Source organism: Pelodiscus sinensis, chromosome 1 (assembly GCF_049634645.1).
Source record: "Pelodiscus sinensis isolate JC-2024 chromosome 1, ASM4963464v1, whole genome shotgun sequence".
Classification (NCBI taxonomy): domain Eukaryota; kingdom Metazoa; phylum Chordata; order Testudines; family Trionychidae; genus Pelodiscus; species Pelodiscus sinensis.
The window spans coordinates 108,217,809-108,234,337 of NC_134711.1; the positions used below are offsets into that span (position 1 = coordinate 108,217,809).

Sequence of the window (16,529 nt, forward strand, 5' to 3'; positions counted from 1 at the left end):
CAGGAGGCGAAAATACCAGACACCTGGCAACCCTACGATACACTCGGCAGCTGGGCCCAGCCTCTGGCTGGCCCAGCCTCCGGCAACCCCGCCCCCGTACCTCTTGCTTATCTGGTTCTTCAGGGAAGCTGCGTTTTGGCTTGATTATGAAAACAAAATGGCTGCTGGCAAAAAGCCTAAAGACCAAGGGGAAGCAATGCCTTCCTTGGGTCTTAGTGCTCAATTCCTCCCCTGTTCCTATCCCTATTCTGACGCTGCAGGCACTCTGAAAGAGACCATGCTATTTTAATGCTGTTTTATTCTTAAGTATTTATTTATTTATTTGCTCAACAACTTTGGTCTCTCCCCCCCCCCATTTTTCCCCCCTCAACAGAATTTCCCCCCCAGTGTTTTTTTTGGGGGGGCAAGGGGTTTTAGATAGTTTTGGTTAAACCATTTGGCAACCCTAGCTAAGGTCTACTCTGAGATTACTTTAGGGAAAAGCCAAAGAACATGTAAGTATGTGAGGGGGTGGGAGTTTAGGTTGTGGATTATGCTTTTGTTATGCTACAAATGAAGCCAATCCCCAGGAAAAATGGTTAATTTTGCATTAAATATAGTGGGTAGATTCTGGTCAGGAACTCCACTTGTTTGCTTGTCTGGCAGAATCCCAAAAGAAATTCCTTAAATGGTCGACTAGGAACTTCTGTCTGTCTTCATGCAGCTTCATCTGCAGTAGGTAGTAACTTTTGTTTCATAAGATTAAGAAATCAAGCTCCAAGGGTTTGTCATTCCCTAAGCTGCCTAGTTCCACTGTGCCATCAGCTCTCCTGCTTTGAGGAGGGTGAAATTATTCCAGACCTGGAGGATGAAGCATATTTTGTAAGCAATGCAGGGAAACTGTTAAATGAGGACAAGGAATATATGTTTAACACTTTTTGGTTTTTTTTTTTTTTTTGCAGCTGCCTGTTTGAAGGCCAGAGCAGAAACTAGATCCCACAGAGAGTCTGCTTTTCTTTGCAGAAGGAGAAGCAAGCAAGAGTGCTCTCTTTTAATACCTTTGTCCGAAATATGTAAACAGGCAGCCCATCTTCAAATGCCAGACCACCCTTTCTAAGACAACTCAAAACTTTATAAGATTTTACTGGAATTTGAAAAAGTTTTGTCCAAAAGTGGATTCTGCAGTGATGGCCTGTTGAAATAAAAATTATTTCTCATATCTTCCTCAAGTATCCTTAAGTAGGAAAGTTAGGTGGGGGATGTCACTGGAAATATCCATCTTAACTGCGGCTTATTTCTGAGGTGCTACCTATTTGTCATATGTATCTAGATAAGTTGACTGCTCTTATTTTGCAAGATCTGTCAGGATCAATTCTTGTCCACTCTTCCTAAAAGATAAAAGAGAAATCTCTCTAAGGATTCACTTACAGTTAATAATCTTAGACAATTTACATTCTGTCTTCCTAAAATTTCCAGTTTCAGCTGGATGATATTTCCGTTTCTTAAAAAAAACCCTAAAAATGGTTGCACACTATTACTGCTGCAGGATGGCTGCAGGTTTTACTTGGTGGTGGTTCCTTTTCAGTTTGGATAAACAAAGTATCGTAAGTCAATAAAGCAGGAAAGAAGTTTTGTGGGAGAGGGATAGTGATTAAAGATATATTGACATTTTACTGGAAACCTTAAATGTGGCAGCCATTGACTGACCATTAGCAAAGGTTTTACTGTCTATTGTTTGTAAATCACTTTTGGGATTCTTGAGGATAAAAGGTGCAATATAAATTCTAACCCACTAACGTTTGTTAATTTATTAGCAGTGAATATTGGAATGTAACACTTACAACTTTTGTGTGTGTCAAACCAGGATAATTCCTTTTACTGGTAGCAGACAAGAGTTTGGCATCAATTTTCATTACAGAGAATCTGGATGATTTGTTTTTTTTTTTTTTAACTTGGTGACGAGAGAGGGGACTTGTAGAAGGTTTTGTAATCTGAGAGGTTTTGTAATCTTCACAGAACAGGTTGGCCATTGGCTGAAGTGACAGTGAGTCATTTCCCATTTTAGCCCCATGAGAAAAAAGCTATGTATCAGGCCATTGGTTGTTGCCAGCAGAGAGTGAATAATAGGTTAAGGGAAATGATGATGTAAATGGAGTGTTAGGGTTACATTCCTCTTAAATTAATCTTTTAGATCTACCATATATATTTTTCAAGTAGTTGCTATAGGAATTGTTGCACAAATCTGTTTCTCCTTTGAGTTGTTATAGCTGTGTGTTCCAGATAATTTTTCATAGTAGTACATCATGGGCATTGCCCCTCCCCTGACTATATGAGATGGTGCTACCCCAGCCCTCATTTCCTTTTTACCTCCCAGGGCTGAAGTTGGAGTCCATGTGGTTTCTAACCTAACAGCCTCTCTGTTTCTAGAGATGTTTCTGGGTGTATATAATTAAATAGTAAAAACAACAAGTAGTCCTATGGCACCTTAGAGCAGTGGTCCCCAACCTTTAGAGGCTCCCGGGGGGTGGGGCCACTCACGCGCCGGGCGCCTGGGGGCGGGGCCGCGCGTCCTGGGGCACGCCAGGGGTGGGGATGCCCTTGCACCCGGCGCCGGCATGTGCCCCAGAGCCGGGACCACCCGAGCGCCTTTTGCTGTGGGCCCGGGGCCAGCGCCGCCGCCGGAGCCGCGCACCTGGGGCCAACACCGGCGCCGCGTGCCCGCATGTGCTGGCTGGGGCCGCCCAAGTGCCGCGCACCAGGCGCTGGTGCATGTTGCGCGCCTGGGGCCAGCGCCTCCAGTGCACCGTGGGCGGGGCCGGCTCAGGTTGTCGGCGGGTGCACAAATGCCCCGGCGGGCGCCATAGCGCCCGCGGGCACCGCGTTGGGGACCACTGCTTTAGTCATTTGGTACAGGAGCTGATTAAAGGTTACAGTCTACAGTTAGTAGTGCTGCAATTTCACATTTGATTTTCTTCACAACCCTTTGATGAATGCTATCTTGCCCTGGTGTCTTATTACTGTTTAGTTTATCATTTTGTTCCAGAAATTCCACTAATGACAGCTCAGTCTGGGTCAGGATGGTGCCACTGCACATAGCAAGGGCATTTTTCCCCCAGAAATTGATGAAAATACAGGCAGTCCCTGGGTTACATACAAGATAGGGACTGTAGGTTTGTTCTTAAGTTGAATTTGCATGTAAGTCGGAACTGGTACATATTGTAGGGGATACTCTAGCCAAACATTTCTCCAGAGCTCAGTTTTATTCTTCCACATCTCAGTTCCCTCAGTCCTTTATTCTCAAGTTGAGGTGTCTGCTGAGAAAAGCCGCTCCGCGTCTCCCTAGTCTGCTGGGGGGGGGCGCTAGCTTCGCGTCTCCCTGGTCTGCTGGGGGGAAGCAGCTAGTGCGGGGTTGCCTCACCCCGTTTGTAAGTAGGGATCCGATGTAAGTCGGATCCATGTAACCCGGGGACTGCCTGTAATGTATTTTTGTAATAAAATAACCTCCTGTCAAACTTTACAAGACAAATGCGTGGGTGTGTAGAATAACAAGGTTAGAAAGACATTAAGAATTTGTCTAGATTAATCTGTGGCACTATTGTAGCTCAAATTGATTGATTGCAATTTAGTGTGAGTTAGCTAATATGTAAATACTAATGTAGCTACTCTACAAACATTGGTTTGAGGGGAAAAATGTAGATCACAATCAATTAACTTGAGTTACAGCAGGGTTACAAACATAAGTCTGTATAAAAAATCTTGGGTACACTTTAAAGATGAGCTTTCTTCAAACTATTTTGAGTGTGTTTTTTCCATTTTGCTGAAAAATGCATCTCTTCTCTCCTTTTTTTGGTCCTGGAGCAGGGTGCATTTCCTGTTTCTTACAAGTTGTGCATTTTCTTCATGGGGTTTTTACTTCTCTAGTCTATTGCCATTGATATGGAGAATTTCATCCTCAGGTTTTTTTAATGTATTTTCCAAATTATCAGCCATTATTTTCATAGTGCAAACACTGAGTGAAGTTTGCTAAAAATAGATGCCATCAACACTGAAACAAATGGTGACACCACCAGGGCCCAATGCTTGGCACCAAAAGAAGACAATCTGAGAATAATATGTTAAGGACATCTAGGCTCTTGTAAGGTTCTAATCATCTCAGTGGTACAAGAAAAATCCAGATGTAAGAAATGTGCCCCAGAAGAGAGAGAGCTAAAGAAACCTGACCTCTTCAAGAGGAAAGCCTACTGTTTTGACTACCATCAATTATTAGGAGTAAATTATCAAGTCCTTCTGGTCAAATATAATTTCCTGATTTGGGACAATGTAACACTCTTTTTGACAAAGCTTCAACTTGATAGTAGTGATTCTCCAAACAGCCACAGACACTGAGGCCACAGACACTGTGGCCAGATCGATGACTACAGTGGTGGGAATGCAAAGGGCCCTGTACTGGTATTGAGCACTCTCAAGGAACTGCAAGCTGCTACAAAGGATTTACCTTCTGAAGTGATGGAGTTCAGCAAAAATGGAGACAATGCTCTTCATCCCTTGCACTTCTCAATCTGTAATCCAGACTTTTATTGTAAACAGTATTGCTTGCAGCCTCGAGTGAGAGAGAGAAATGAATCATAGAATGCCAAACAGCCCAATTATTCTCCTAAGAAAAAACCCAGCTATAATAGGAGATGCCAGTTTTATTCCTTGTTGGTGATGCAGTACACCAGTGCCAGCAAATTTGACAAGACTGTTGGACATCACAGCATATGTTTCCAAATTCACCTCACCCTCTTCTATCAGATGTAGCCTATCCTATAATTGGGTGGATGGGTTTTTTGAGTCAAACTGGGTATGTTCTCTTACACCCTATATGTCTCTTTTCCCTTTCCCTCTTCAGAGGACCTTCTTCTTACTCATTTTGCATCCAGGTAAACTTTGGTGGCCTTTCAGTGTGATAATCAGTGAGACTCAGGGTTGTAGTTGAGTTCCTTAACTGCTCAGCATGTCATAGAGGGAATACTTCCAAAATATAGGGGGAAAGGATTCAACTTCTGTTGTTTTCTTATTCTGAAGAAGAAAGAGAGTCTTTGTCCTATCCGACTTGAAAAGACTCAGCAAAGACATGTAATATCGAACATTCAAGGTGGTAATGCTTGCCTCCATCATTGCAGCTCTTAAAGCTCAAAGTCTGGTTTGTGGCGTTCAGTTTGTAGGTTAGTCTTAGGCTGTGTCCAGACTCAGGGTTTTTTTCGAAAAAAGTAGCCTTTTTTCAAAAAAACTTCACCTGCGTCTAGACTGCAGCCGCGTTCTTTCGAAATTAAATCGAAAGAATGCGGCATTTCTTTTGACGGTGGTAAACCTAATTCCACGAGGAAGAACGCCTTTTTTCGAAAGTGCTCTTTCGAAAAAAGGTATTCTTGAAAGCAAACGGCTTTTTAGAAAGAGAGCATCCAGACTCACTTGCTACTTTCTTTCGAAAAAGCGGCTTGCTTTTTCGAAAGTTCCGTGTACAGTCTAGACGCTCTCTTTCGAAAGAGGCTTGCAGTCTAGACATAGCCTTAGAGGGGTAGCAGTGTTAGTCTGTAACTGAAAACCATAAAAAACAAGGGAAAATATATAGAATATATAACATGGGGGGAAATTAATGAAAACCTGAATCATGAAAGCTTTTGAAAATGCACTTGGCATTTGATTTCTTGAGTAAAACATTCTGATATACTTCTATGTGGTGCATTTTGACTGAAACTTCATGGTCAGACTCCATTGTGCCAACATAGTTACTTACAAAGGAAGTGGTGTCTGCCACACGAATGAATGAGAAGTTGAACGTGTACTGAATTGCTTGATTGTAATATTTGAAACTGTGCACATACATGAGTTCACTGTGTTTTGTTATATTAAAAAAAATCTAAGGCTGCATCTTTGTATAAATGGAAAATTGCTTTATGGTTAATTGATGTGACATTAACCAATCCAGAAAGTCTAATAGATAACAAAATGTGCTTTTAAAATCTCTCTGGAATTTTTTAGTCTTATTTTTTTGATGCAGAAAAAATGATGCAGAAAAAATCTTGGCTACAAACAGTGATGACAGACTCACATGATAGTTTCTTGCTTTTTAGTATACTTTTAGAAAATGACTTGCATATTTTTTTAAATTAGATGAATTTATCTTTCCCAACTTCTATGGCTTCAGCCCACCTATAGGACACTTCAGTGTTGGGATAGGTCAGAGCTGATGTACTAAAGTGTCCCTCCTCTCCCCCCCCCCCCCCCCCCCGCTCCCTATATTACCCTATGAAAGAACCATCAGGGAGCTAAAACTGAGAAGATAGTGTACCCTCCCACCTCTTTCCTTCCTCAGTTACTCTGGAATAAACAGCACACAGTGGTGTGCCTAGGTGTCTGATGTTATATCTAGTAAAGGAGATCTTGAGTGCCCAGCAGGACTATGTCCCTGACCCCAGCACCCTGCCACCTGCCTGTCCCAGCACCTTGCCCCAGCACCCTGCCACCTGAGCCAGCATCCTTCCACCCAGCAGCACCCTCTCCCCAGCCCCAGCACCCACTAGCACTCTGTCCCCTACCCCCACCAGCACATTTGGGACCACATTAGTGAGGCTTGGGGGTTTTTGGAGGAGCTTTTTTTTTTGTTTTTTTTGCGTCTCACTTGTGTGGCCCCAACTGACTTTTCTGTGGGTCAGTGACCTTTGACTCAAAACTGGTTCCTCACCCCTCTCATATTTAAAGACAATGCTAAAACCTTTTGAGTTTGACATAATACTTTATTTAAAAATGAAGCCGGACCAAACCCCCATTTCACTGCAGCATCTTAACACTCCTGCACCACCTGACCCCAAATCTGAGCCTATCATACACTGGAACCCCCGTCCTGAGCCTCTTACATCCCCAAACTCCTGCATCCCCACATCCTCAGTCTTCTGCCACAACATTCCTCCACCATCCACACATCACAAATCGGTGTTCTGAGCCCATCATACTCACAGCCTCCTTGCTCTGAGCCCCTCACATATCCAGCCCAAACTCCTGCACCCTCACATCCACAAGCCCTGGCTTGCTCAGCACCCCAACCTTCCACCTGAACCCAACACTCCCCAGCCTAGAGCCCCCTCCTTGAGCCAACAGCCCCTTCTCCTGCATCCAAATTCCCTCCCAGAGCTTGTACTTCTCACCCCTTCCCACACCCAAATCCCTCATTCCCACCCCACACCGCACTCTCACTAGGTTGAGACAGGTATAAGGGCTGGGGATTGCAAGTGATGGAGAGGAGGGGAACAGAGTGGATGAGGCCTCACAGAAGGGAAATGGGGGGGTGTCTTGGGGAAGGAATGTGATTTTCATGAATTGGTGGATCCCTCTCTCCTCCCCCGCCTCCTTTTTTTTTTTTTTTTTTTTTTTTTTTGGCTTGATAAGCCTAGGGGTTCCTTGAAATTCTGAAAAGCTGAAAAAGGTTTCTCGGCCAAATAAAATTGGGAAACACTGATGTAAAGATTCCAGGGTGACGCTGAAAACTCTTGGCATATATGTACCAGCAGTCAAACAGAAACAGAATAGATATTTTAATCAAAGATACAAGTCTTCGCCCTTCAATCAAGCTCATAGGCATTTTGAAAACAGGAGGAGGTAACGACAAACTAGACGAAGACCAGCCCCTGACCAGCCTGCTGTGTCTCAACCATCAACCTTGAGGCAAATGTTTTAAAGATCAGGCCAAAAGTCCAATAATTCCCCCTTGTCTAGAGCAGTCTCAAGCCCATCTGTTATTCCATCACTGCCTACTACCCTTCTACAACCACTGGTCCTCTATCACAACCGACAAGTGAGTGTTAGGCATCGTGAAGGGCTGATATTGCATTTCTTTTTCCATTATCTCTTCTTCCCACCCACTCTCCCCATCCCTCTTCAGGGACCCATCTCATGAGAGTGTACTACTCCAAGAGATCAAACGCTTTCTCCACTTAAGGGCCATAGAACCCATACTCCAGCAATACAAGGGAAGGGATTTTTACTTCCATTATTTCCTCACAACAAAGAAATCAGGAGGGTGGAGACCAGTTCTCAAGCTCAGGAGGTCCATCTGACACATACAACGTCAGTGCTTCAAGGTGGTGACCCTAGCTATGATGATACCAGCCTTAAATGAAGGGGATTGGTTATTGACCCTCGACCTCCAGGATGCGTATTTTCATGTATCCATCCACCCAGCACGTTGGAATTACCTAAGATTTGCACTCAGCAAGGCACATTTCTAATACACAGTGCTACCCTTTGGACTCTCCATACCACCAAGGGTTTTCTCAAAGAATCACAGTGGTGACTGCGCACCTTCGCAAACAAGGGGTATCCATATTTCCCTATCTCAACGATTGCCTGATAAGAACAAACACAAGCCGCAAGGCCCACGAAGTGGTCTTCTTAGCCATGTTTCTATTCCAGACTCTGGGGCTACAAATAACTCTTTCCAAATGCAAGCTCCAACGAGCTCAGAGTATAGGATTTATTTGGGCTTACCCCGACTGCGTCTGGACAATAGCCTCCCAGTCTATCAAGGACCTTATTGAATTGCTTCAGACCAGCCCACAAGTCCCAGCCAGAGCTTGCCTCCAATCAGTAGGCCACATGGCAGCGACCACATCAGTGGTAGCACACCCCAGATTACACATGAGACTGATGCAGTAATGGCTAAGAACAGTATATAAAGCTCATTACAATAGTATCAGTAAACTGATTTCAATTCCAAACAAAATCAGGCAATCACTAAATTGGTGGGTGAATCCAAAAAAGTGTATGCTGGGGTACTCTTTCACGGATGTCCCCTGACAATCACGATCATGACGGACGCCTCCCTCCTGGGGTGGGGAGCACACTTCAGTCCTCTGAGTCCAGGGCTGATGGTATCCACATGAATATTCCCTGCACATCAACATATTGGAACCCAGAGCAATACAGTATTCATGCCAGAACTTCCTACAACTGATACAGGGCAACACCATACAGATTTTTACAGATAATCAAGGCCCAGTGTATTACATAAACAGGCAGGGTAGAGCCAGATGTCACCGACTGTGCAGAGAGGCAGTCCACCTATGGTCATGGAGCATAGATCAGAGTGTCCACATACATGCCTCTTACCCCTGGGCAAGGATAGTCTTACAGCAGACATCCTCAGGACAAGTCAATTAAACAAAAACTTTTCACTAATTGTGCGTTCTTTATTTTTTGTGGATGAACATTCTCATAGCTGGACAAACTTAAAAAACAACAAATAATTTTGCAGCACCTTAGAGACTAACAAAAAATGTAGATGGTATCATGAGCTTTTGTGGGCACAACTCCTTTCTTCAGATGAATGGAGTTTAAGGGGTTGGTCCAATTTCAAATAAATAGCACAGAGAAAGAATTGAGGGGCCAGGGAAGAGGAGGAAAAAGGGGAAAAAATTCTCAGTGTCCATGCTAAATGAAGCTGATAAGAATACTTAGTACCCCTTTTAAGTACCCTTTGTTTGGTTTTTTTATGTCATTAGGATGTCGAATGTAGTGGGCCATCCAGCCAATGTCTTCCTTTAGACTTCTTTTGTAGGAATCAAACTTGTAAATGAAATTAAGGCTTTCAAAATTGGTTTGAAATAATACGGTGACTTTGAGATCCATTAATGAGTGCCCAGGCAAGTTAAAATGTTCCACAACAGGTTTCTGTGTGCTGCCTTTTCAGATATCTGATTTGTGTCCATTAATTCTTTTTCTTTTTCCTCCCCTTCCCCTCAAACCCCTCTCTGTGCTATTTATTTGAAAATTGAATTGAACCCTTAAATACCATTCATGTGAAGAAGTGGGTTGTGCCCACGAAAGCTCATGATACCATCTGCATTTTTTGTTACTCTAAGGTGCTGCAAAACTATTGTTTAAGTTTTTCCAGCTATGAGAATGTTCATCCTCAAAAAATAAAGAACACACGATTAGTGAAAAGTTGTGGTTTAATTGATGTGTCAAGAAAGGAACGAATCCAACTGTCCAGGTTATATTCAGCTGCCTTAACCATAAGACCATTCTTTGTTTTCATGCCATTTCTAATATATTCACTATACATCTGCTCACTTCTATAATAAATGAGGACTTGCAGTCAGAAGCCTCATTTACAACATAACCATGATTCATTCCCAGAGCACAGTTCATCATGTTCAATGGAAGAGGCAAGAGACCTATGGAAAGTACAGTAGACTTCCGATAATCTGGAACCTTTGGGACCTAGGTGGTGCCAAATTATCAGATATGCTGGACTAATAGGAGGTACTATAAGATGGATATTCTTTCTCTCTCTCTCCCACACACACACACACACACACACACACTATATAAAGTGTTTTTAACCCTTTTTATTGTACATACTGTAAACAATTTACTGTAATGTTTTAGTTTTTAACCCTTTTTACCATTTTTATCGTACATACTGTAATGCATAAATTTAGTCATAGAATGAAAGAACAAATGTACAGTATAGTACTCTCTATTATTGTTGCGAAGCCTTTGAAAACAGAAAGCAGAGGATATTATGTACTGTATTATGCAGCACTGGCTAATCACTTTAGCTTAAAACACTTAATACAGCACCTTATTCACTTAAACACAAAAATTATACACTTCAACACTAATACAGTCTGTAAATTATTCACTTAAACACTAAAAAAAACCATGGACTTAAACAAAACACTAAAACTTAAATCTAATTTTGTTTATTTGCCATGCTGCATAACTACTCATCATCTGATGAAATACATGCTTCATCATCTGGGATAGGGTGCTGGGGCAGGAACAGGGTGCCAATGGGAGCAGGGGATAGGGTGCCAGTGGGTGCTGAGACAGGGAGCAGGGTGCTGCAGCAGGGGATAGGGTGTTGATGGGGGCAGGTGGCAGGGCAGGTAGCAGGCTGCCGGTAGGTGCTGGGGCAGAGGACAGGTGTTGGTGGTGGCAGGAAACAGGGAGTCCCCTCCCCCCCAAGAGGGAAGTCCACACACCTCCTCTAGGGACTCCTACCCCCTCCCTCCCGCAAGGGATGGATGTCCCGGCGCACGCCTCCTCTGGGAACTCCTACTCCCTCGCCCCGCACAGAGGAGGGAAGTCTGCACGTGCTTCCTTTGGGGACTCCTACCCCCTCCCCCCCGCAGTGGAAGGACGTCCCCGGCATGCTACAGACCTGGCCTTTCAGGTACCATGCCAGCTGTTTGGGGGAGGGGGAGCAGTCAGCGTACTTCCTGAAAGCCCAGAAGTGGCGCGCAGCTGCGGGACTTCTGTCAACCCCAGGGGAAGCCGATGCTACCTCCATTGTCACTGGAGGTAGGTAGTGGGGCTTCTTGGAGTTGGGGGGAAATGGAGGAGGGGCCCCGAACGCCTTGCGATCCACTGGCTGGGGCCTCCCTATCGACCAGTCAGTCGCGATCGACGGGTTAGTGACCACATCACTAGGCTCTTACCATTCTGATGCCTGACTATCGGGAGTGCCATAAAATTGGATGCCAGACTATTGGAGTTTTACTGTAGTATATGATCAACAAATTAAGGACTGTACTATAATGCATATTCATAAGGAGGCACAATTAAGGTTGAATAGGCAACTTTAATTCTGTAACTACCATCTTTAGTGTGCTTGATTTTGAACTGTTAATGTTCTTGTGTAATGTAGTTTTTGGGTGCGATTTCCAACCTGAATTCTATAATGTGAAAGCATACTGAACCTTGTATGGGTCATCTGCAGGATTAAAACCTTTAAATCCAAAGCTCAGGACTCTGAACTGAGTGACCAATAACAGTAGTCTGTTCTCATCCTCTTGTGGTTCCTTCACTCGAGAAGATCGAGACACAAAACTGCCAGTCATTTTATAGATATTTGCTGATTGCAGAGGAATGCAATTTGGATGTAATTCCTAGTTCTGGAGCAAGAGTGATGTAAAGCTAATACATTTTTCTGCCCCATTTCCCCTTGAGCCTGACCCTGTCTGCCCTTATCTTCTCCAGCCTATATCTGTATCAATTCCTGTCTCATCTTGTCTTTAGCCTCCCCTCCCCTCTTCCAGGGTCCCTGACCATGTTCCTGCCTCTCTTCCCCTGGTTTTCTTGCCACAGCTCCTAGTCTTCACTGACAAACACCTTAGTTTTTCTCCTTACAAGTTGTCTTGGTATGCCTCTGTATCCAGAACATAACTGCATTGCATTTTCCCTCCTGAAACCAAAGCATCCAGTTCTGTGCAGAATGGAAGTTTAGGTCCAAGTCGCTAATCCATTCTTACTTCATAAAATTTACTTGAAATTTCACCTGTATCAGCAGGCTTCTAGCTTTTCCGTACATCCACTGGTGGCACAGAAGATAATTTATTACAAATTTTGATGTTTTTATTTAAAAATGTAATCTGTCAGTCTGTTACAGATGACCAATACATTACTCAAAATCAAATTTTAGATTTTATGCTTTCAGAAATTCCTAATATTGAAGTTTCCTCTTAACTGCGTGAGTTGAGTACCTTTAGAAATTGAGACACGGAAGGCTAGCTGGTATAGACTACTATAGAGAGAGAAAAACATTTTTCCTTTGACTAGTCTATCATAACTTCTGCCAGGGAGAACAAATTAATTTATAACTTAGAAGCCCTGTGACCTACTAGAAGTGCATTCTGGTACAAAATTGGTAGCCAAACAGAATTTTCAGAATCTGACAGTATTCAGTTAAAATGTATTTGTTCTGTAGATTTTAGATTCTAAGAACAAGATATCTGCATCTCAGTCTTGGTTTCTTTTGGATTATAAGACTATCAATTTGTTTACTCCTGTCTGTTCTCTTTTACGATTTAAATCTACTGTGGGTGCTTCTCTTTTACAGTTTCTTGTGGGTGTGTGGTTGCTTAATGACATCCCCTTAATCCAAATGAGTCATTTTTGTGAGTCTGATTCCACAGACAAGTGTATTTCCAACAATCTAAGCTTATCTATAGAATTCATTTGTCTTTTTGCTTGTCTGCTGTCTGAAATAAATCAGTGTAAGGTTTTCTTAATATGAGTTAATTTGCTTGGCTCCCACTTAAAATTAAATCCTATTAGAATCAGAGCTTCACTTTCAAGCTAAGCTACATACTTTATAAATCACTCCATCATGTCCATATAAATAAGGATCCTGGTATCTCTTAGTCATCTTCAGCAGGCCCTACTGGACACCTGACATTAGCCCTTTGTCAGCTTTTCTGCATGGACTGCAACTGAATGTCATAGACAGAAAGGCTTTTGCCTTGTGTGTGCATTCAGCAAAATCTGTATCTCAGAGGTGTTGTCAAAAATGATAACTCTTTGAGAACTAGAGAGAGAAAAATACTTTATTTTCTTTTATTTGTGATTTGGGTTTTGCTTTAGTGGGCCTTGTTTCTCTACTTATAATTGGAGTATGGTTACTGCCCGGCTCTGTGCAGCCCATCTTTTTCCTGACATTTGGAATACTCTAATTTCAGAGAAGACTGATGAGGGCTTTTTAGTGAGGTCTTTAAGTTTTCATACATGCTGAAATGCTGGCTGGGAAAGCATGTGACTACTAAGTGTTTGAGAGAGAACTTGGAGTAGAATCCCACTACTGGTAATCCTTGTCTCCCTGGAAGACACCATACAGTCATTCCACCTTCTGTTCTCAGAGGCTTTCTTTAATATTCTGTAATGGGGTTGGAGCACCAATTTGTGGCCATGTCTGAGTATTAACTCCTTTCAGGTCTGATGCTCACTTTCCAATGGTTGCTCATACTTCTTCCCCCTGCACTCTGCAGAACTGTTGTGGCTTATGCACACTCCATCCCTTGAGGTGCGGGTACCTAGGAGTATGCCTGATCAGCTGCCGGATCATCAGCAACCTCTGTCAGCCTGCACCAACAGCCCGCAGTCCAGGGCAGTACAGCCTAATGGCTAAAGTCAATGAGGATGGCCCTTGGTTTAGGGCAACACAGTCTAATGGCTAGAGTAAATAAGGGTAGCTCTTGGTTCAGGGCAGCATGGCCCAATGTCCAGAGTCAACACTTTGGGGTAACTTCCCCAGTCTAGGGGCCTGGGCCCACCCTACTCCATCCAGTCCCGATGCACGGCCTTGTTAGTGGAAAGTGCTCCACCAGTCACTCAGCGGGGAATCCAACTGCAATATGCTGAGCTCACTCAATGGGAGATACCACTCCCGCAGCCTCCCTGGGTCACTTCCTACCAGAGTTGGCACGGGGACGTTCCACATGGGCTCTGAGTCTTCTGGTTCCCCAGCAACAGCCTCTCCCTGGGGCTCCTTCAGTACTGGCGGCTTGAGGTGATCTCCTGGTCTCTGGGTCCTGTTGTCTAGGTCTCTGGCTGGCACGTCTCTGGAGCTCCTGCAGGAGGTCCTTCTCCTCCAGTGTCCAGTCCAGACTGAGCTGAGCTGCTCTCTTTTATACCGCTCCAGCATTTGGAGCATATCCGGTCTGGGTGGAGGGAAGGGACTTCCTCTGCTCACAGGGTTTTAACCCCTCCTGTCTCAGTGTGGGGTATACACACCCTGTCATAGACACACAGTGCTCCTTTGTGACTCAGCCCTCTGGACAGATTACTGTATTAGCCCTCCCCTTCTGGGGCATCAGAGTCCCACTGAATCACCTCTTTGTTTACCATAATAGACAGTTTTTCACTCTGAGTCTAGGTCCTTTTCCAGTTTCCCAGCAGCTGGGCAGGAACTGAGGTGTGTCCATTGTTATGGACTTCAGTCAAGAGACCTTATTTTCAGCAGCTACAGCTACATTTAAAATTCAGAGGTGCAGAGGGAACTGGAGCGAGCTGGGACTGAAGCAGTCCCTGCTTGTGCCAGGTCCCAAGTGCGGGTGCTTCTGCCTTTGAAATGTAGCAGGAGCCCTACAGGGCTCCTGCTACATTTCGAAGGAAGAAGTGCAGCAGGGAATGGATGTGTTTCAGCCTTTGAAATGTAGCGGGAGTCTGCACAACAGTCGGGATCTGGCATGCTTCAGTCCCTGCCTGAGCCATTTCCCTGCTTCATTTCTGCCTTGCATGTTCCCTCCTTCCCACGGAGACCATGCTGGGGGGGGACCAGCTTTTAAGCTCCCCCCAGCACTGGTTCTGGCTCCCCCCCTTGCTGCCTCTGTTACAGAGGCAGTAAGGAGGGAGAAGCAACTAGTTGAGTAGTGACTGAACTACTGATATGCCTATGTTTATCAGGTAGTCATCTAGTCACTTACATCCCTAATTTGAACCACTTAAAAATTGCTTTCAGTTCCTCAGCTCAGATGTTGATTATTTACATCTGTGGAAAAGTATTCATGTTGAATTTGGGGAGATGTTTTTAGGTGGAAACTGGGATACTAAAATGCGAGTAACTGTGTAAACACGTAGCCCGCTGAAGCTTTGAGAAGTGACACTGTCAATTTCATGTGTCAAAGAAGATGGATAGCTAAAAATGCTTTACAGTTCCTGGTAATGGTGTTTTCAGAGCATACGTTTCTTTCATTTTGTAAATAAATGAGTGAGTAGAAATTCATATTACCCCATACGCTTTACCTTACAGCACACAACAAATAATCAATCATTTTCAGGACTACACCTGTGTGAAAGATTCAGAACCATCATTATATCTTAAGTATTATTTTCTGCTGAAGTGAAACAGTAATTGCTAAGTGTCATAAAAGTAGAAATACAAGAAAAAGGCACATAAACCTCAAAAGATGGAGATAATTCACATGTGCAGCGGAGTGACTCCAAATAATGGAGCTTGGCATCTTTGAACTCTCACATAGTGAGGAAAGTAATACTGAAATACTTGTTTACAGCCCCCCGGCCTGCCTTCATGCCTCATTTTGTATAACAACAGTATTTATTAAAAGCACGAATGATCAAAGCACTAACTATTAAAATCCCAAAGATAAACTAGATGAATGTGTTTATAAAGTAGCAAGTATCACTTCTTCCCTGTTCCCTTTTTCAGAGGAATATGTAGAGTCCAACATGTTGGGGAAGGGGATGGGGGGGGGGAGACTTCTCATGCTGCTCCTGCCCCCAATTTTTGCCCAGTAGGAGCTGAGAAATGTTGCTGGGGGCATGGGCAGCATGCAAAGTCTCCCTTCTCCTTCCCCAGCATCCAGAGCAGAGAGCAGCCAGCTGTTTAAAGCCACAGGTACCTCCCCTGTTGGCTGCATCTTGACCACTCCTGGTGTACACATTCCCACTTGGGCTGAAATTTCTGAAATCACTGGATTCCAGAGCCCAGTCCATCTTATTGCTACTTTTAGCTGCATATTGGGAGCCCTACAAGCCTGAATCAGTTTACCCAGGCTCTGAGACTCACTACTGTTGTGTTATGTGGGTGTTGTATTGTAATGGAGCTAATTATTCTGCAGTCATATGCTAACTTCTTATTAATAACAACGTTTCATGGGGTATGGGTAATTTTGATATTTGCTCTTTCATGAGCTACCACAGTGTTTCCTCCCTCACTCCATTAAACAGTCAGCGTTGTTAACCATTATCTTTTTATTCCTTGTCTGCTT

General features: G+C 43.7%; 1 protein-coding gene across 8 annotated transcripts in view; it reads left to right on the plus strand.

Annotated features, from left to right (window-relative positions):
* ERC1 (ELKS/RAB6-interacting/CAST family member 1) overlaps nt 1–16,529 on the plus strand; it is a 507,898-nt gene that overhangs the window by 63,920 nt on the left and 427,449 nt on the right. The gene's annotated exons all lie outside the window — the stretch shown is intronic.